Raw genomic sequence first — 23,629 nt, 5'->3', positions numbered from 1 at the left:
AAAACGTTGATGGCTGTTAATACATTTGAATATCTTAAAGTTTAATTTAACGTAACTTAGTAATAAGATGTCTAAAACATAAGCAGGACATACTTCCAAGAGCGTAAGAACACCAGTGTACGTATAAGCAATCATCGCGTTTGTGTTTGTTTACATCAGGTTTCTTCTTATGATGAACGGATTATAATAATATTAAGACTGCATAACAGCGGGTTCCAGCAGAAGATGAAGCTCTCGTTTGTACGTACACACCTAGTTACGAGTTACCAGATTTATAAACGTAGTTTGTCTGCTGAGCTGAGCGAGCGAGCGAGCGCAGGCCTACCTACATGACGTACGCACCGCGGCCTGTCCTTCTCGCAGGCCTCGGGGCACAGCAGTATGACGTCAAAATCCACTGCAGAAGACCTGAGGATATGGGCGCAGCCCATGTTCCCTGTGTTTTCCTCAGCCCTATGGTGTAAGAATTCAAGACGACTTACCTGTGGATACGGACGCTTACTGCATCCGTTCTGTGTTTAGAACAGGAAAGTGCACGAGAGGCATTCAATAAGTAATATTATACATTATTTTCTGCGAGCAAATTTGTTTTATTCAGGATTCCGACACACCACATTTTTGCCCAGTATTTTGGCTACAAAATCTTATTTTTTCAAATCATCTCCTTTCAATACGACATCCTTAGGCAATCTTACCGGGAGGGACTGCATTCCTGCATAGTTCTGATTTCTCTAATTATGATGGTCATTTCCACTTATATAGGATGGCAACAGTAAAATATTTAAACATTCAGACGAGAGAGTTGGTAATCAAAATTTCAAGAAATGATCACGCCGTAACGAAGAACACCTTTGTTTACCCTGAATGCCTGCTGGTTCTCCCAAGACTAACAGTACATCTGACAGAGTGTCGTCTGCTACCGGGACCGGTTTCGATTTAGGTCTTTTAGGGCTCTGTCAGGTTCTTTTCGCAGTATCATGTCTCCCATCTCCTCCTCATCATTGCTTGCATCTGCGTTGTACAGACCCTCTATTTACTCCCTCCATCTTCCATTCTTTGTTTAGGACTGGTTTTTCATCTGACCTCTTGGTATTCATAAAGCTATCTCTTTTTTCTTCAAAGACCTCTTCAATTTTTCTGAAAGCAGTATCTATCTTTCCCCTAGCGATACATCCTTACATGTGTCCTCTGGCTATTCCTGCTTATCCAGTTTCCACTTCCTGTCAATCTCATTCCCTTTCGCTTGGTTCAGTTCTACATTTTTATATTTTCATCTTTCATCATAAGTTCAGTATCTCCTGTGTTACCCAAGGGTTTCTTCTTGGCCCTTTTTCTTTACCTATTTGATCCACAGCTGCCTTCACTATTTTATCTCTCAAAACTACCCATGCGTCTTCTACTGTAATACTTTCCCCTGTTCTAGCCGATCTTTGTCCAATGGTCCCTCTGAAATTCGATGAAATGGTAATCATTAAAACAGTTATGTTTTCGTTGCTTCGTGATAATTTCACGAAATTTCGAACTCTCTCCTCTGAACGTGGAAATATTTTATTGTTGCCAAACTATATAGGCAGAAATGAGCAGCATAATAAAATTATAGAAATCAGAACTCATGCAGAAATATTTAAGCTTTCATTTTCCCACGTGCTGCTAGCCGATGGAACGGTAGAGAAAGAGTGTGAATTGCAAAACAGCCATATAGATGTAGATGCAGAAAACGAGGTAAGAACGCTGTGTCGTCAATGGGAAGATTGTGGGCAGCAAATCGTATTTATACTATGACAATAGTTATTCGGAGACAATGTTGTTCAAGATAGAGTAGTATGGAGAATTACATCCAGCGAGCCTTCCTGCTGAAAACCGCAACAGCAACAATAGCGAGAATAAAAGAGTTACCTTTCATTTTTATAATGTATTGTCCTGTAGATATTTGCGCTTACGAATTTTCTTGTAATCTAATTCATTACCAACGCATGATACCATTCGACAACATTCCATTGCTATTGTTTTACTTTTGTTAATTTTCATCTTTAACATCCTTTCGAGACACCATCCATCCCTTTCCACTGCTCTTCCAATGCCTTTGCCATCTCTGTCACAATCACAACGTTGTTGACATATGTTACAGTTTTCGCTACTCCTTCTCACAGAACTTCAATTCCTCGTCCACATTTCTCCCTCGGTTCCGTTCCTCCTTACTGAATGTACAGACTGGGGGGGTATGCTACAATCCTGGCTCACTCCAATCACACCCACTGCTGTCATTTTCTTGGCTGTAATAAGTGCTTTCTGATTTCTGTGATAACTGTATATAACCTGTCGCTCCTTGTATTTTATACATGTAGTCTATTCAGCATTGTTAAAAACTTTGTCTACATTTACAAATACTACATACGAATATTTGTCGTTCTTTATTCTGTCTTCTAAGATATGTTATTGAATCAGTATTGACTCACGTTTTCCGATCTTCTTTCGTGACCGAAAGTGGATATTCAGATACCCTTTTACCAGGATTTCCATTCTTCTGAATGTAATTCGTTCCAGTATTTTTCCACCATGATTAATTAAAATGGTGTTTCAGTAGACTTCCGACATGTAAATACCTGTCTGGAATCGAAATTATTACATCTAGTTTTAACACACCGAAGCACCAAAGAAACTGGTATAGGCGCGTGTATTCAAATACAGAGATATGTAAACAGGCAGGCTACGATGCTGCGGTCGGCGATGCCTACATAAGACAACAAGTGTCTGGTGCAGTTGTTAAATCGGTTACTGCTGCTACAAAGGCAGGTTATCAAGATTTAAGTGAGTTTGAACGTCTTGTTACTGTCGGCGCACGAGCGATGGGACACAGTGCCTCCGGGGTAGCGATGAATTGGGGATTCCCCCTTACGACCATTTCACGAGTGAGTATCATGAATTAGGTAAAACATCAAGTCTCCGACATCGCTGCGGCTGGCAAAAGATCTTGCAAGAACGGGACCAACAACGACTGAAGAGAATCGTTCACCGTGAGAGAAGTTCAACCCTTTCTCAAACTGCTGCAGATTTCAATGCTGGGCCATCAACAAATGTTAGCGTGCGAACTATTCATCGAAACATCATTGATATTGGCTTTGGAAGCCGAAGGAGTACCTGTGTACCCCTGATGACTGCACGACACAAAGCTTTACGCCTCGCCTGGGCCCCTCAACACCGACATTGGTCTATTGATGACTGGAAACATGTTGCCTGGTTGGACGAGCCTCATTTCAAATTGTATCGAGTGGATGGATGTGTACAGTTATGGACATAACCCTAAGATTCCATGGACGGTGCATGTCAGCAGTGGACTGTTAAACATCGTTAAGGCTCTAAAATGGTGTGAAGTGGGTTGAGTTGGAGTGATATGGGACCTATGATACGTCTCGATACGACTATGACAGGTGACACGTCCGTAAGCATGCTGTCTGATCACCGGCATCCCTTCATGTCCATTGTGCATTCCGGCGGACGTGGGCACTTCCAGCAGGACAATGCGACACTCCACATGTCCAGAATTGCTACAGATCGGCTCCAGAAGCTCTTTCTGAGTTTAAACTGAAAGGGTCCAATACCACCCGACATTGAAAATAGGTACAACATACTTCATTATTTTTGTCAGAGCAACACATTTTTTTTGTAAAATAATCCAATTTCAATTAATACAGCGAAGCCGGATACCAGTATGGGAAAGAATGACAATTTATTTATTTACTTGATCACATGTGCACTCCCACAAAATAAATCCCTACATCCAGTTTGGTGAGATCTGTGAAATGAATGAATGTATGGTCGTCTGCTAACCGCAGATAGTGAATGTGAATATATGATCATCTTTGAGACGATCCTTTGGCCACCTTTGGTGGGACCAAAGAGATGAAATTTACCTGAGCTTTGAGCGCCTGAAATGTGGCTGACCAATACGGTAGCAAGGTGCTCCCCCACTTCAGCAGAGGTCGAGAGGACCTGAAGAACGACCATGTTTCGGCACTCTGCCGCTGGATCTTGTGCTGTTAAGACCTGTCTTAGTTGTGCTCCGTAAAGACAAAAGAGTGGAGACATGGTATGCATGTGGAATATTTAAGAGTAGTTTGAAATAATAATTTCTCTATTTCAGGAACTTTTGTGGGGAGAATTAAATGTAGGGCAGGTAATACTAATGGGATCGTAGTAATCTTCAGAAGTGACCAACGGTCACAATGAAACCACATGTAGCAATAAGTTGAAATACTTCCGTGTGCCTAAGTTAAGCTGAATTACTAGCGTGTGTACTATAAGTTGAAATATTTAAGAAATAGCGTGTGCAGGACTTGAAATTAGAGGCGAGTACTTCCACGTGGTGAGTACTGTGTGAGTCTCAATCTGTGTATGAGACAAAGGATAAAGAGAAGTACTCGTCCATGGTATCAGTTGAGGACTCGTGTGTGTGATGAATATGTTCTTAATATTACTTTGCGAGATATGTTTCCGTGTGACGCTTAATTCAAACTATAAATCTCTGAGAGAGAAGCAAGGTGAGTCGGCCGTCTATCCAGCAACGCCACTTGGCTTGCATTGCACAGGAAGACGTGCATATATCTCCAGAGTTCATAGTAGGAAAGAAGAATTACAAAGTGGGGCAGTGTCGTGTGAAACTGGGATAAATACTAATTGAAGTGGGAAAGCTGGAAGTGATAGTGTTGTGACTACTTATTGTATTGTATTCCATGTTGTAGTGTGGCGTATGTCATGTTATTTCGGTATGTGTGGTTTGCATGGGAGAGTAGCAAGGTAGTTTCAAAAGATTAGTGGGTTATGCTCGTTCCTTCTATACCGCTCGATCTGGAGGAAAGTATCGTGATGATGATTGTGAGAGTCGAAGTGTGAGATATAATAAAAGATCCACCATCCTATCCAGAAAGTGCACTGTAGCGTTAAATAATTACGAGACCATAAGGTAGAGAATCACCAATGTAAATCCATGCCCACTGGGCGGAATTTCTCATGTGTTATTGTTGTAGGTTATAGAGTTTGTGTGTTAAGGTCATAGAATTTATCGGAATAAATAAGATAGTGAAAAGAAAAAGATTGGATGGACTTTTCCTTCGAATTGTATGTTGTCATGATGTCCCGAATTTATAATGTGTGCGCCATTCATATTAAGTGCGGTGGCCACGTGTTGATAAAAGCCGTTAAATAAAAGACAAAAAGAAAATGTGGTATTGCCAGTGCGTAGTGAACAGTCAGAGTTCTGTAAATTACTGATAGTCAGATTTGCGTTTCCGTTGCGTATTATTCATACAGGAGGATAATTTGTAACTTAATTGAGAGTACGAGAGTTCATATTACTCGATAAATAAGAATGAATCCACTCGCTTGGCAGACCACTCATCTTGCAGGCCTGACTGCTTGATGCCACAGTATGAGCAAGGCATGTGGGTGCCTCTCAAAACAACTCCGCTGGCCAACAAACTCCCGAGATATGAACATTATTAGGCTATCTGGGATGCCTTGCAACGTACTGTTCCGAAGCGATCGCCTGCCCCTATTACTCTTACTGATTTATTTAACGTCCAGCACTACTTCAGAATTTAGTCGAGTTCAAGTTACGACGTGTTGCGGCCCTTCTTCTTTCTCGCGGGTCTCCACACGACATTAGGCAGGTGTTCCATCTTCTTTCACTTTTCACTGTAGTTTTGTCATGGCTGGCTCTCCCATGGATTTTATTAATTGAGTTTTTAATCTAGTGGCCTTGTTTCCACTTATGTCTCTCAGTCCTCTGCCTAATTATTCTCTCACTATCGTTTGTGCCATCTCATTTCCTTTTCTTTCTTCCCTTCCTCTAATATCACCGTCAATTTCGTTTCCCTCTTTTAGCCCTCTGTGTGTTTCTTCCAGTTTTTTGACCTCTTGATATTCACATAGCTGCTACCCTTTTATCCAAAAGTCTCTTTAATTTTCCTGTAGAAGTCATCAGTCCCTTCGCTAGAAATGTATGCTTCTACTTCTACAGCCTTCCATTTAACTTCTATCCATTCACGTTTAGTCATTTTGCGTTTACTGTGAGTTTCACTTTTTAGACGTCTGTATTCCCTTTCGCCCGCTCCATTTGATGATTCTGCAGGTCGCTGCCTTTTTACTGGCTTCGATCTCTTCTACATTCAGTATTTCTCCTTCCAATCTTATCCAACCGTCTCTATTGTACTTTTTTCCCCAATGTCAATGAAATGGTGCCTTATGCTCACTCTGCAACTCAGAACAACCTCTTACTCCTTTAATTTATTCAGGTTCATCTCCTTAATTTGCTACCTATCTACAACTTCTTCAGATTTAAGCTGGAGTTCATAACCAATAAATTATGATCAGATTCCACATCTGCCCCTGCAAATATCCTGAAGTCGAAAATCGGACTTCTAAATAATTGTCTTACCATTATACAGTCAATCTGTTAGCTTCCTGTGCCACCAGGTCTTTCCTACGTATACAACCTTCCTATATTATCCTTCAACTAATCCTTAACAATGAATAATTTATGCTGCGTGCAAAATTCTATCAGGCGATTGTTTCTTTCGTTCCTCTCCCCCAACCCATGTTCTGCTATATTTCCTCTTCTCTTCCGTTTCCTAAATCGAATTCTGGTCTCCATCACCATCAAATTTCCGACTCTCTTAACTATTTCAGTTATTTTTTTTTTCTCATCAAACATTCTTGAAATCTCTTCACAATCCCTTCATTATCAGTCGAGCTAGTTCGTAAACAAACATGTACTACTGCAGTTTGTGTTGGCTTCGTGTCTGTCTTGGTTGCGATAATGCGTTCACTATGCTATTCATAATAGCTGACTTGCATTCTTATTTTCTTATTCGTTAATGGACCTGTTCCTGCATCACTCCTATTTGATTGTGTATTTAGAACCCTGTATGACATGACCAGAACTATCTTTGCTGAACTTCGCATAATCGTGAATCATGTGATTCAGCTGCCAAGATCAATAAATAAATAAAATATCACGGAAACAGGTTAGTGCTAGCTGGCGATATAACGTAAAACAGTTTAAGAACTGCAGCACAAGAACTTGCCCATGCTGTCGCCGAATACTGTTCTCCTGTTTGAAGTTGAGCTAGCCTTGTCAACAAAATAGATAACTATCGGAACAACGCAAAGTGAATTGTTACAAGCACTCTCAGTTTTATATCAATACCACGGCCGTCAGTATTTGGCAATATTGCCCTCCAAATCCCCGAGGACTACAAGCTATAACACACACATGGATGAAACTCAAAGGATGCAAAGAGTTTACATTTCTGAAATCCTGAACAACTTACTATGCAGGTGAATCAAATATAGAGAACCATTGCGAGTAAACAACATCCAAGAATGAATAAATCAGTGGACAATCTTCCATGGTCATTAGATAAAATCGATTCTACCACCCAACCCTGAGAGTGAATGTAACCAGAGAAATATGGGGCTCTTTGAACAGTGTAAGAACTAACTACGCCATGGCAAGAGCATCACTACGTATGTGGTAAATGATGTGATGACCAATGAACTGAAGAATCGGACGACATACTGAACGACTAACCAAAATGAAAATTCATGGGCTCCTGAAAAGACTTAGCAGACGCAACATTGAATATCATCTGACTGGGTCTTTGGATTTACTACGATGATGGTGTGTGAAGTGAGCGTTTGGCGTCATTGGCCGGGAGTCCCCTTGTATGGCTTGTGAGGCCGCCTGGGTGCAGGTCGTATTACATTCGGCGCCACATTGGACGACCTGCGCATCAGATGGGGATGAAATGAAGATTAAAGGCAGCACAGCACCCAGTTCCTGAGCGGAGAAAATCCCCGACCCAGCCTGGAATCGAACCCGGGCCGATAGTACGGCAATCCGTCACGCTGACCACTCAGCTATCGGGGCGGACGCGATGATGAGAAATGGATATGTCTACTTCCTTTAGCCACTGCCGATTCTCCAGCCTTCATTATTACCTGAATACACACATATTTATATGTATCTGTCTTTAATGGCCGGCCGGTGTGGCCGAGCGGTTCTAGGCGCTTCAGTCTGGAACCGCGCGGCCGCTACGGTCGCAGGTTCGAATCCTGCCTCTGGCATGGATGTGTATGATGTCCTTAGGTTAGATAGTTTTACATAGTTCTAAGTTCTAGGGGACTGATGACCTCAGATGTTAGGTCCCATAGTGCTCCTAGCCATTTCAACCATTTTTTTTTTTTTTTTGTCTTTAATAGGTCATATAATTTTATCTTATCTTGCATCACTTTAATGTATGTTCGTGCAAAATTAATTCTGTATTGATAAGCCACACGCTAAATAAATAACACCTGACTAGATCCCCTGTTGTTTCTACCAACGCAGTTGTCTAATGCCTACTAATATAACTTCGAGATTTCCGTTTTTAAATTTTCTAATCTAACCACTTGATTAAAGGATGTAACATTCCACGCTCCTACCCATAGAATGATAGTTTTGTTTTCCCTTGTGCCTACACTTTTCTGAGTAGTTTCTGCCCGAAAATCTGAATGTGGATCTGTTTTGACTCAGGGATATTTTCCCCAGGAGGATGTCATCTTCATTAAGTCATACAGAAGAATTGCGTGCCGTCGGCAAAATTACAGCTGCATTGTCCCTTTGCTTTCAGCCGTTTGCATTAATAAACTCAACAAGAACATTTTGGCCGACATTGCAGGGACAGATCAGTCAATCATCCAGACTACAGCCGCTGCAACTACGGATAACGTAGCTGCCCCTCTTGAGGAATGTACATAGACATCCTTCCGATGTGTTGCACCTACGATATGGCTATCTGTATCGTGCAAGGTATTTCATCTCAGCAAGGTCCAAAAGAAATAATGTTAACAAAACGCCTTATGAAATGGGCAAAATAATACTCACAAAGAGATAAAATGAAAAATGTTTTCCTCAGTAAATCTGAGAAGAGTTAACAGAAAAGCTATTCTCTGAATTCAGGTAACTGTTTAACAATGAGCAGGGTTATTCTCAAAAGCTGTATACATCACTCGTTCTCCTACGGTATTCAATTGTAAACATTTACGAGCCATAAGCGGAATATGTAAACCGATTTTAATAGTCTTCACATCATGTTTATTGTGTAAAAGTTATACGCGCGAAAGTTTTACGCTGTTAAATGAAGCTCAGTCTGCAAAGAGCGTAATACAAAGTGGAAGTGTGAAAAGAAGAGTTGATACGCCTCAGCTGCTAGCGTTAAAATAAGTAATCGTTGTTGAATACACACGGCTGTGTTTTGTAGAAGCATAGCATAGCAGAACAACTGCCGTCCTTTGTTAAATTGTTACTATTGTGTTTTCATTTTATCTCAATTTTTTCAGCAATAACAGGTCATTCTGGGCCGTGTGAGGCACATTTTGGACTTACAGGCTAAACAAAACTGGGGCTGTAATTAACGGAATGAGAAACACGGCATGTAATTAGCGCGGGCAGCAAAACTGCAGCGACTGCCAACATTTAGGGGAAACAATTACGCCAGCCGGGCAGCGCAGAATGCTCTGCTGCAGTTCAGGGCGCGCCAAAGGAATTTCACAGCTGTGGCGGTGAAATGCTGCACACGTACTATGTCTTCTTCGATGACTGGAAACCGCAATTAGATTTTGAAATTTTTTGGAACCTCGGACAGCTTAATGTAAAATATTTCGCTGTAATTTCGCTTAAATAAATAGCTTATTGAGCAAATGCAGTTCTGGTTCAACGTTTAATTTCTTGTTTGTTTCTGAAGGGCCCTCGGCCAATAAAATTTCCACAGACCACTAATATTCTAATGAGTTTTCATATGATCGAAATTCTGTTTTGGACACGTTGTGGTAAAATAAAAGCTAGATAGTAACGTAATGTATGATGGATTGGCTACGTACAGGAAAAAGCATGACAAATGAGTGCGCCAAAAGCTGAAAATGATAACATGTGGAGAAATCTGGAAGATGGATGTATTTAATAGTGAACAATTATTCGACTTAAATTGTGAAAATAAGGAGAGATACGTAAGTCAAAATGAGTAAGTAAATTACGCGTTTGCTTGTTGCACTGCTTTGAACAGGGAGTAAATTCAGTTTTCTTGTATCGTTTTCTCTCTTTCCAGATGCCGTAAATCCATTCCAGGACTCCATTTCACTACATAAAATAATTATGCTGGTTATTTGATTGACTTCAGAACGCAAAATCGGAGAATGAGAGCCGAAGCACATTTTCTGCGCATTTTCAAAATGCAGGAAAGTCTCATACGTTGTCTAGAACCTTGGGCGACTAATATTAGTATATCAGTCTACATTCCTGCAAAAATAGGTCCCAGAGGTCATCTGAGCAATAGAACGTCCAGCATGAAGCACAAGTAGAGCTTTCCCCAGATAATGAGTATTCACATGAAAACGTTGCCGCAAAACGTAGCCAGAAATCCCTTCACTGAATTCTTCTCAGCCATCTCCAAGTAGAATGTTTCACTCTTGTTCTAAAGTAGAGTGTATACCCAAATGTGGTGAAGGCAGCGTGCTAGGATACATCTGAAGCACAGGCAGAAAAACCCTCACAATACGAAAAGGCTTTGTTACAATTGAAGGTTCACAGTTATACAAGGCATTATCGACCTTTTGCCTGTATTCTCTACTATCCAATTAGTCTCACTATAGACTATCACTATACTGAAATAGAAGGCGCATAATTACATTACCCTACGTTATCAGTGAAGTTCTCACTCCGAGGTGCTAACTGAAGAATTACTTTCATCATCAGACAGCTGTTTCTCTGACAGCAAGATCTAACAGCGGTTTCTGCATTGAAGGGATGGATCACGACGGAAAAAGTAAATTCTTTTCTGCATTTCTAAGTATTCAAGTCTATTATCTTAAGACGGTGAAACATTGCCTTGGTGCTGAGTCAGGTTTCATCTCATATGTTTTAATAATGATTGGTAGTTTGTGAGGAGCTCAACTATTTGCTACTTCTGCTATGGCTGTCCATTTTAGACTGTTGGTTAGTGCAGTATCCGCCGTTATTTGGTCGGCCGCACTTCAAAATACGCGCGCCGTGTTTCCTGCAGGCGCCACCGCTGCACGAGGGCGGCGCTACGATGCTCACCCTAAAGCTCTTGTAACACGCCTGGGGGTGCAATTGGTTGGGGTGGTACCTTCAACTGGTTGTCGTTTCGACCGTGTGCCCTGCCACACCACGTACCAGATAATCATGTGGCGGTCGTACTGTTCTGCTCCACACTGCTGTTGGCTTGCCTGAAATTATCTATCGAAAAATGCAAGCGCGTTATGGGAGCCACTCAACGTTAAAACACAACACTGTCCTAGGTCTGGTATGAACAACTATATTCCGAGACGATAAGAAATCACAGGTTATCCCAACTAACAATCTTGATGATTATCTGTCCACAATATCATTCAGACGAGCGTACGCTCTAGCATTCAAAGGTTTTGCTTTTCACATTTCACCAAATATAACATTGATGATGATAATTTATGGCAATATTTGCCGACAAGATAAAGAATGCTACCATTAACACTAGATAGCGTACTCAGGGCAGTTCTCCTTGGCCGTTTTTTGGTACGACTTGGAAAGAGAGAAAAATTAATGAATGATCGCCGATGCGTCGTTTCTCGATTGTGTTCAGGAGGCGTACAGATTGATTGCGCGAAAATAGTTTTTCAAATGACCTCTTAACCCGGATTGCTTTCACGCAATCAGACTCTTCAATCAAATTACCTAAGGGAACTATTTGAATAATAAAAAAAAATTGGAAATGAATGCAAAACAGTGAAATTTTGTAAAAAAAGCTATCAGATCGGAAATTGAACACATTAATGGTCTCCCAATAACAATCGAGACACCGCGATAAAGAGCGAACCCGTAACAATGTTCGCCGGCCGCGGTGGTCTGGCGGTTCTAGGCGCGCAGTCCGGAACCGCGCGACTGCTACGGTCGCAAGTTCCAATCCTGCCTCGGGCATGGATGTGTGTGATGTTCTTAGGTTAGTTAGGTTTAAGTAGTTCTAAGTTCTAGGGGACTGATGACCACAGCTGTTAAGTCCCATAGTACTCAGAGCCATTTTTTTTTTTGTAACAAAGTTCATTTAAACGTAAACATTATTTGTGGTTAATTTAAAGAAGAGAATAAGCATAGATTTTCTATACAGTGAAGCATCAATATATTCTCAAAGAACAAAGGCGTTGAACTATAAACATTAAAAAATTTTCAATGAATATGAAACTTACATTTTTATGTTTTTATCATACATGGAGCAGTCCAACAATCGCTGTTTTTGTATGTGCGATATTTTGTAAAAATTAAATGTCCTGTCGTGCGCGTAAGTATTTTTTATCGTCACAGGGTTTACAAAAGCGTTTTCTTTCTTGGTGATAACGTGGTTTTTCACACTAAATGAAATATAACTTGTTGCGGTGCTATACAATACGTCTTAACAAGTCGGCGACCAAACATCAAAGGTAATGCAGTACATGTTAACATATCGGCGACCAGAAGTACAACTAACTATAAAGGCTCTAGAATTTTCCTAACAAATGATAAATTGTTCTTTCTTCTGTTTCGCAGCTTCTTGTATCAAGCGCTGTGGCAATGATTTTAAATATCTGCGGCAAGCGAGTCATAGTGTTTAAAAGTACCTTTTAAACGCTGGCCGCGCGTCTTGGTATAGGTGCACGTTATAAACAGATTTCGTTTCTTTACTCTCGCGTTGTCATGCTTAGTATCATTACAAACTACAGCTCGATAGCTGCCTTTTTTTCATATGAAAAATGTCTGAAATCCAATAATATCACATTGCTTCACGCGTGAGGAGCGATGACTCCGTCAGGATCATCGCGACTCACGCTTAGTCGTGATATTATTGCTTTCGTGAAACAAGTTAGTATTACTTGCAAAAATTCTTTACAATAGATTTTACACACTACATCAGGCAAAGTGGCTAACATGCAGAGTATCAGGTAAGCATATTCGTGCGACTGAAATTGTTAGTATTTTGTCCATAGGGTAACTACATGACAATTGAACTGTGCTCTTTCTAATGTATTGTACAAGGATAACAAATGTTTATTTCTCGGTAAAAGATAATGAAATTAAGATAAAGATACACATACATAGATACATTATACATGGCATAATAAATATTAAAAAATAACAAAGAAATAAATTACTTGACTTCGCAGGAAGTCTGGGTGCTGTGTGCACTCGTGGAAAAAATATGTTACAAAAAATTGACATTCTTGTTTTAAAATGACATATTACAGGAATATTTTTGTCGTTGTTTCGTCGAAGATTTCTTGCAGTAGATATGTACCACTTTACTTATTTGTGGCTTTCTTGACCTGCAAAAATATGTTTCACTACACTTGGGTAGGTATGTGTTGCACTGGGAGTGGTAGAACTTCGGGTATAAATGATAGCACTGCACTTGAGTGGGGAAATTGCTTACACTTTCACAGTGGAGGAACAGTAGGGCATCACTTTCACTGTGGAAGTTGGAGTAGTTGTCGGGGTGTGATGTTGCGTTGGAAATACGTCGTGGGTCAGGAACTGGAAGATTGGTTCTGCAACATGTTGAGCAGTATGGTGGCGGTCTCTATTTCACTTGACACATGCCCGTGCTTCCATTTACGTTTTCTACATGAAAAATACAGAAAAAAAATCTGTATTAGAATGTGCTTACTTACTAATAACTTAGTCTAAAAGAAAATTGGATTAGGTAAGGATAACAATTGTTTATGTACATAAGGTCTCATTCTCTTAGGAATGCTTAGTTCTCATATTTATCTATTTGTCTGGTTTTATTTGGTTCGACACGTTTTCGTCATTACTCGGCCTGGTCAGTAAGTTCGGTAGCAATTGTCAAAATCGAGCTTAAGACTCTTCCGATTGGTGTCTTTATAATTTCACAAGGTACATGAGTGCTTAATTCATTGCTTTATCATGTTTTATTTTGAATGCATTTCAAACACATTTGGCATCCGCGCTCGTTGTGCAAAGAAAAATTGATTGTTGAGCGCTCAGCGTACACAGTGTTACGTCCGTTGGTCACAATCACGTGATATTAACTTGACAGTTCACAACGCTAGCAGCAGTATTCTGCGAGAAGCAGAGCGTTTGGTGTCTACTAGCCGTGGTGTGAGTTTTTACACAGTTTTTCATCGACTCTGGATTACGGAAGCAGCCAGATGCGGCGACTCCCGCAGCTGTTTCGAAGAATTTGTCCGTGGAAAAGCGTACAGTACCGTTTGTGGTAAGTACAACACTTATTCACTTTCACTCTTCGGCTTTCTACGTCGTGGTTTCGTGGTACAAGTACTTATAACATTCACTTTCACTCTTCGGCTTTCTACATCGTGGTTTCGTGGTACAAGTACTTATAACATTACTTCACACGCGGTATTTCACACGTGTCCTTGGAGTTATCACCTTTTCACTTCACACGTTGTTATTAATTAGTGTTCACATTTATTTGGTCGTCATGTTAAGGTTCACACGCACCACTTTTATACATGTCCATTAATTACTTGTCTATAGTTGGTTCACACGCAGCAGCGTATACGTGTCCATTTATTACTGACTGCATTATTACTACAAAGTACAGTTAACATTTAGCATACATATCATGTCTAAACATTATTTACAAAGAAATATTTAGTCTCTGTACTACAAGGCCTGACGAAAAGCGTGTCTCTTGTTCGTAGTTTGTGTTTCCAAGGCACTTTAGGTTTACACTTTGTTCGAAATCTTGTTATTCTTTTCTTTTTACAATAGTTACTCTTATCTCAAGTTCAACTCTTTTATTTTCTCTCTATTACGTCGTTAGTTTGAAGACATAGTCGATGTGGCTTCGTTTACGTGATGAACAGTTCATGTTCAAACTACCATTAGGGAAATTGGGTAGCTTGGTGTTCCCTGTCGTGCAATTGCACATAGCAAATCTGAATTGAACTCGCAATTTTCGGAGAATAAGCATAGCCCGTCGACAACCAATGTGTCACGACTATCCATTCGTACAGCCTGTATGTATCAATCATGCAACAAGCTCGTAAAATTCACTTCTCTACTGCATAAGGTAGGATGGTAAGGATACTGGTTAGAGGAAAACACAAAAGACTTTTATGGAGTGAAGAGATTTGAGACACAGTGTTAATGACGTATGATATGATGACCTTAACATAAATTATTATCACCTTAGTTTTTCATGACAAATAGTATAATTAAATCGATACAGTAGTTCTCTAAAAAATTTTCTATGCATATCTAAAATTACTTAAACCATCTTGAGGACCTGAAATAGATATTTGTAGTACTAAATTAGTTTATTTATAAATGATCTTTGTAAGTATTTCAGCTGCACTGTGCCGTAAAATTGTTATGAGCATATACGGTTTTCTCCGTATTATAGTATAATAATTGAGTTGTGCACTTCTTTCCTGCTACCTGGATCGTTATTGACTTACTTGATTCTTATAAGCTAAGCTGCTGCTTTTTACCTGCTGCGTTTCATAGGTGGTCTCATAAAATTTGTTGTCACACACTCCTTATGCATAACGTAACATTTACCTCGTTAGAGTAAGCGACCTTAATCAATTTTTTTTATTTTTTTTATACCTACGAGCAATCATTCTGGTCTGAATGATCATTTTAATTTATTTCATTCAAGAGGAGAGAGCTTTGCTATACTTAAAATTAGTGGTAGCAGGTGGCACTTAGCACGTCCCTACTATAATATTTATTTGTCAGCTCTTTCGGCTGTGGCCGTTCATGGCTCAATTAACTTAATACTAACTTACATCTAAGGCAAATCTTGCTCTCCTACAATAAATGTGTTTTACTTCAGGTGCTCATATAAATTACTTATCTTGTTGTGGCAGGTCGACAGGGTGTTAGTCCTGTGCATTACTCTTACATACGTTGGTACTTCACACATAGTATGACAACTTATAGTGTGTGTATATTTTATTTTAGCAGATTAACTTAACAGATATTTTCAATGGTTGACTCGGTATTTCTTCAAGTCTGCGTGATGAAACAATCTTTTTATTCGTCCAGATACAGGGTCAGCTAATAGATAGCAACCAATGTGCGGCTTTCTTAATATAATATATGGTCCTTCATACAAGTGCTGCCACTTGCGATTCTTATGATGAATCAAAGATGGTTTGAAGTGGATCTTTAATAGCACTCGTTCATTTATACGATACGATAAGACTTCGCTAATGTGTTTGTCATGCGCCTTTCTTAGGTTGGCATGAGTGGTTAGAGATATGAGAGCTTGTCTTAACTTGTCGTCTAATGTTACTTCAGGGTGTTGTAATTTTGGGATGGGGTCTAGCCATTCATTTCTTTCTAGGCGTTTAGAGACTAGTTCTGATGGTGTGAAACCAGTTGATGTGTGAAGTAAATTATTAACAATCTCTTCAAAGGGTGTGACGAAATCAATCCACCGTGTCTGCTGGTTTGGAATATACGTTCGTATGAAGCGATTGAACTCTTTGAATACTCTTTCTGTGGGAATACTTTGCGGTCGGTACCGGGATATCAATATTTGTCTCATGTTGTTGGTTACACGGAAATTTCTCCATCGTTTCCCCACGAAAGTTGATGCGTTATCAGATAACATGGCTTCAGGCTTGCCAAAGCGAGGAAAATAGTCTTTCTCAATACATCTAATTAGTGGAAGTATATTAGATGACTTCATTGCATAGAGTCTCTGTCACAGAGTGATGTACTTTGGGCAAGTGAGAGACTGTTTGTTTACTCTTAGGACAATGTATCTTTGACTTGTTTTATTGTATGTTCTGTGACTATGTAATAAGTGTTGTTAGACTGCTAATCGCTGCTCTACTGTGATTCACGACATAAGAATTTGGTGCCGAAACCCGGGAGCTTTAGACTTTGCCCGAGACAATTTCCACGATTGCCGTTGTGAAACACGAATTCTGGGCGCACGTCACGCGGCAATACTACGACGGGGTTTACTGCAGCGATTTGTTACATCACGCAACAAGCTCTTCGACGACAACCGTCTGCATACACAGCTAAGTTCAATTGAATTATCACGCAACATGTTTTGTAGTGCCATTTGTAAAGGCAACTGATTACATTATTGCCGCTGTGTACTGCTATTGTAGCTGTTCGATTAGTGCTTTAACGAATTATCAGATCCTACGCTACGCCTGTAGATTGTTTATGACTAGTGCTGCCATCTAGCGACCATCAATTGAACTACTTCGACTAGCGATCCAAAGATAACGCCTCACTAGGACCAGCTGATCGCTAGCCGACACTGCTTTAAACTTTCGAGTAATCGGACGGAATGGACGTGCCAGACCACAAACCAGAAGCGCAATTACACTCTCTAAAGAGAAAACGTATGAGAGAAACGGCAAACATTACGCGACTCGTAGCGGAAGTTGCAAGGTTGTCCGACACATCGGAAATCGCGGATTATAAATATTACAATGACTGATTGGGAAGCGTTCTGGACCGCCTCGTTAAATTAGATGAGGATATTCACGAGTTGTTAGACGATGACGAATACGAAGAAGATGTTCCTAAATGGGAAGATTATATAGATACCGCGAAACTCACAATTTCCCGATTGTCTCACGAAATAGAGAAACAGCTTGCGAAATCGGTAGCAGACATAAAGATTCCCGACAATCCACCGGTACAATCTGTAACAATGAGTGTTCCCACAGCTTCAGTAAAACTTCCGCTGATCAAACTTGAGCCTTTTTCAGGCGATATTGAGACATGGGCGCGATTCTGGGAGCAGTTTGAGCAGTCGGTTGACTAAGATCCGACGGTAACTACAATCAATAAACACATTTTTCTTCTCGGCTATCACTCGGGAGAACCAAAGCATTTGGTGGACGGTATTGCGGTGACGGCCGAGACGTACGCAGAAACGAAGAGGATTCTCCGAGCGCGTGATGGCAACAAGGATCGAATAATTCAAACCCACTTAGATTATCTCGAAGCCATAAAACCAATTAAGCTGTCAACCCCAGAGGAACTTAATTCAACATTCACTGAATGCCAGCGACGTATTCAAGCTCTCCGGGCACTTGGGGAAGACGTGAACGGATACGGTCGAGTCCTCGCGCCGAAAATTTTACGCGCTTTTCCGGATGACATATGCCGCCGCTGGATAATTCACGCCAAGCGTACAGGAATATCCGAAGGGGACATTTTGCAACTGATGGAGTTTCTGAACGAGAAAGTCGACGGGGCGCTTACCACGCAGAAGATACGCGGTGAATTTTCAAGCACTTCTAGTAACCTTCCCACAGCGTCCACACTTCACGTACACGCGAAATCTAAAAGATCGACTCGGAAGGATACCAGCGTAAAGGAACCATTCTGCGTCTTTTGTGAATCTGGTGGTCATTGGGCGCAAGACTGTAAGAAGATCGTATGCGTTAATGATCGAATAGATAAATTGAAACTAGCAAACAGATGCTTTCTTTGTCTTCAACGTGGGCACAAAGTGTCAAATTGCAAAAAGAAGGATAAGGCTCGGTGTGTTAACTGTAAAAGACTGCATCATGCATTTGTGAGGAACGAAAGGATATTAGGGGTCCTGCGGGTCAGACAAACGTTACTTCCGTGGGAAAGGTATCTGTCGCTCCCCACGGATACACGTACCTTCAGACAGCCCAAAAATGCGTCTCAGGACCTACAGGATTGAGCAGGACAACGCGATGTCTACTGGACGCAGGCAGTCGGTCCAGCTTCATAGCAAAATCGCTGATTGATGATCTCAAACTGCAAACGGTAGACCGACAAGAAATAACCGTTTGTTCCTTTGAATCAAACCCTACACGCCCACGCCACCGAAGGCTTGCTCAGTTTAATATGAAGGGGCTTTGGCAGGATTCTTCAGTGCCACTTACTGCCTTCGAAAATACGTTATTTCTCACCAGCCTTCAGTTCCACAACATATAAAGAGTTTACCAGATGCCCGTAAGATTACGCTAGCAGATCCGAGAACCGATTCAACAGAAGATCTTCCCGTGGAGATTCTTGTAGGAGGCGATTTTTATTGGAAGATAGTGAAGCACAATTCGCCCATACGCATCTCTGAAACCTAAGTGTTAGTTCCTTCTCTGTTTGGCTGGATACTTAGTGGTAACAAGTCACAAGCCTGTGTGCATACAACCGTGGTAAATTTTGCTCAGACTGACCGATCTCCTCTGCACTCGGACAATGATTTCAGACGCTTTTGGGACTTGGAAACTATAGGGATTACTGCCGTTCAGGATCTACCTGTGAACAACAAGGATACGAGACTTCTTGAAGAGTTTAGAGCATCTTTCTCTATAAAGGATCATCGAGCAGTGGTTACACTTCCCAAAAGACAACATACAGTGCTTTCGAGTAACAGACCGATCGCGGAAAAACGATTCAAGCACCTTAGGGAAAGATTTCAACGTCAAGAGACATTTAAGCAAATGTATTTCGATCTTATGCTAGACTATATTACGAAGGGGCAGGTAGAGGTCGCTCCCACCCTACTCTCAGGAAAGGAGCTATTTTATCTCCCTCATCATGCAGTGAGGATGGAGAAATACGGAACCACTAAGTGGAGAATAGTCTTTGACGCCTCACGAAAACAATGCACCTTCTCTGAATGAGGTATTAGAAGTAGGACCGAAACTATTACCAGAGATTCTGGAAATTTTACTGCGTTTCAGACTATATTCTACGGCTATCGTCGCGAACATCACACAAGCTTTCCTTCAATTAACCTTGAACGAAAAGGACAAAGACTTGACCAGATTTTTCTGGTTCAAAATTAGCCAGGATCAAACAGGAAATCTTCAAACAACGAACGAACTAACAGAATACCGTTTTAACAGACTCCCATTCGGCCTGACATGCAGCCCATTTTTACTTTCTGCAACACTAAGAGAACTTGCCGACAAGTGTATGACAGCATTTCCCACCGTAGCGCCACTTATAAACAAGACTGCGTAATGGACGACTTTGTGATATCAGTAGAAGGTGATAATTTGGTTATAACTACATACTATGAACTTGTAACCCTAATGAAATTGATCAGTCTCCCCTTATCAAAATGGGCTACCAACTGTGAACAACTCCACACTATCTGGAGGGCAGAAGGGCGAGAACTCCACACCCAGACTCAAGTTTTAGGCGTAGACTGGAACACTGAAGGTGACTACTTCTGTATCGATCCTAGCGAAATCATCAGAAGGTCGTCAGAAGAGCCAGCCACCAAACGACTCCTTTTAAAATGTACGGCTAAATTCTATGACACACTCGGACTGTTTTCCCCAGTTTCTCTTGTTGGGAAATTGCTATTCCAGGACACATGGTGCCGAGGAATTGGCTGGGATGAACTTATGCCGTGGGACTTAGGGGCACGATGGCGCACTTGGATATCTAGCTTACCTTCATTGTCACATATACGTGTCCCTAGATGGATAGCTACAGCTCATGGAAGAGACTCTCAGCTGCACGTATTCTGTGACGCCTCGGAAAAGGCATATGGAGCAGCTTTGTACATTTGTACCGTCTTAGATGCTGACGTCGTAACCCATTTAGTCTGCAGCAAGAACAGACTTGCTCCTATTAAAAAGGTGACATTGCCTCGACTCGAACTTTTAGCGGCAGTAGTTGGGACCAGACTATTGTGTTACTTTTGCCGCGCAACAGACTTTAAAATTGCCCATGCGATATTGTGGGCGGATTCTACAATAACACTAAGTTGGATTCGCTGTGATCCTAACAGATGGAAGACCTTCGTTTGTAATCGTGTAACTGAGATACAAACACACACGACTCCCACGCAATGGAAACACTGCCCAGGACCAGACAATCCTGCTGACCACCTCTCCCGTGGACTCCTCGGCTACCAAATGAATTCTCTGGATATTTCTACATCTACATCTACATCTATACTCCGCGAGCCACCTTACGGTGTGTGGCGGAGGGTACTTATTGTACCACTATCTGATCCCCCCTTCCCTGTTCCATTCACGAATTGTGCGTGGGAAGAACGACTGCTTGTAAGTCTCCGTATTTGCTCTAATTTCTCGGATCTTTTCGTTGTGATCATTACGCGAGATATATGTGGGCGGTAGTAATATGTTGCCCATCTCTTCCCGGAATGTGCTCTCTCGTAATTTCGATAATAAACCTCTCCGTATTGCGTAACGCCTTTCTTGAAGTGTCCGCCACTGGAGCTTGTTCAGCATCTCCGTAACGCTCTCGCGCTGACTAAATGTCCCCATGACGAATCGCGCTGCTTTTCGCTGGATCATGTCTATCTCTTCTATTAATCCAACCTGGTAAGGGTCCCATACTGATGAGCAATACTCAAGAATCGGACGAACAAGCGTTTTGTAAGCTACTTCTTTCGTCGATGAGTCACATTTTCTTAGAATTCTTCCTATGAATCTCAACCTGGCGCCTGCTTTTCCCACTATTTGTTTTATGTGATCATTCCACTTCAGATCGCTCCGGATAGTAACTCCTAAGTATTTTACGGTCGTTACCGCTTCCAATGATTTACCACCTATGCTATAATCGTACTGGAATGGATTTCTGCCCCTATGTATGCGCATTATATTACATTTATCTACGTTTAGGGAAAGCTGCCAGCTGTCGCACCATGCATTAATCCTCTGCAGGTCCTCCTGGAGTACGTACGAGTCTTCTGATGTTGCTACTTTCTTGTAGACAACCGTGTCATCTGCAAATAGCCTCACGGAGCTACCGATGTTGTCAACTAAGTCATTTATGTATATTGTAAACAATAAAGGTCCTATCACGCTTCCCTGCGGTACTCCCGAAATTACCTCTACATCTGCAGATTTTGAACCGTTAAGAATGACATGTTGTGTTCTTTCTTCTAGGAAATCCTGAATCCAATCACAAACCTGGTCCGATATTCCGTAAGCTCGTATTTTTTTCACTAAACGTAAGTGCGGAACCGTATCAAATGCCTTCCTGAAGTCCAGGAATACGGCATCAATCTGCTCGCCAGTGTCTACGGCACTGTGAATTTCTTGGGCAAATAGGGCGAGCTGAGTTTCACATGATCTCTGTTTGCGGAATCCATGTTGGTTATGATGAAGGAGATTTGTATTATCTAAGAACGTCATAATACGAGAACACAAAACATGTTCCATTATTCTACAACAGATTGACGTAAGCGAAATAGGCCTATAATTATTCGCATCTGATTTATGACCCTTCTTGAAAATGGGAACGACCTGCGCTTTCTTCCAGTCGCTAGGTACTTTACGTTCTTCCAGCGATCTACGATAAATTGCTGATAGAAAGGGGGCAAGTTCTTTAGCATAATCACTGTAGAATCTTAAGGGTATCTCGTCTGGTCCGGATGCTTTTCCGCTACTAAGTGATAGCAGTTGTTTTTCAATTCCGATATCGTTTATTTCAATATTTTCCATTTTGGCGTCCGTGCGACGGCTGAAGTCAGGGACCGTGTTACGATTTTCCGCAGTGAAACAGTTTCGGAACACTGAATTCAGTATTTCTGTCTTTCTTCGGTCGTCCTCTGTTTCGGTGCCATCGTGGTCAACGAGTGACTGAATAGGGGATTTAGATCCGCTTACCGATTTTACATATGACCAAAACTTTTTAGGGTTCTTGTTTAGATTGTTTGCCAATGTTTTATGTTCGAATTCGTTGAATGCTTCTCTCATTGCTCTCTTTACGCTCTTTTTCGCTTCGTTCAGCTTTTCCTTATCAGCTATGATTCGACTACTCTTAAACCTATGATGAAGCTTTCTTTGTTTCCGTAGTACCTTTCGTACATGATTGTTATACCACGGTGGATCTTTCCCCTCGCTTTGGACCTTAGTCGGTACGAACTTATCTAAGGCGTACTGGACGATGTTTCTGAATTTTTTCCATTTTTGTTCCACATCCTCTTCCTCAGAAATGAACGTTTGATGGTGGTCACTCAGATATTCTGCGATTTGTGCCCTATCACTCTTGTTAAGCAAATATATTTTCCTTCCTTTCTTGGCATTTCTTATTACACTTGTAGTCATTGATGCAACCACTGACTTATGATCACTGATACCCTCTTCTACATTCACGGAGTCGAAAAGTTCCGGTCTATTTGTTGCTATGAGGTCTAAAACGTTAGCTTCACGAGTTGGTTCTCTAACTACCTGCTCGAAGTAATTCTCGGACAAGGCAGTCAGGATAATGTCACAAGAGTCTCTGTCCCTGGCTCCAGTTCTGATTGTGTGACTATCCCATTCTATACCTGGTAGATTGAAGTCTCCCCCTATTACAATAGTATGATCACGAAACTTCTTCACGACGTTCTGCAGGTTCTCTCTGAGGCGCTCAACTACTACGGTTGCTGATGCAGGTGGTCTATAGAAGCATCCGACTATCATATCTGACCCACCTTTGATACTTAACTTAACCCAGATTATTTCACATTCGCATTCGCTAATAACTTCACTGGATATTATTGAATTCTTTACTGCTATAAATACTCCTCCACCACTGGCGTTTATCCTATCCTTGCGGTATATATTCCATTCTGTGTCTAGGATTTCGTTACTG

This window comes from Schistocerca americana, chromosome 2, assembly GCF_021461395.2.
Source record: "Schistocerca americana isolate TAMUIC-IGC-003095 chromosome 2, iqSchAmer2.1, whole genome shotgun sequence".
Taxonomy (NCBI): Eukaryota; Metazoa; Arthropoda; class Insecta; order Orthoptera; family Acrididae; genus Schistocerca; species Schistocerca americana.
The sequence above is the reverse complement of the archived record's forward strand: the minus strand, read 5'-3'. Positions refer to the sequence as shown.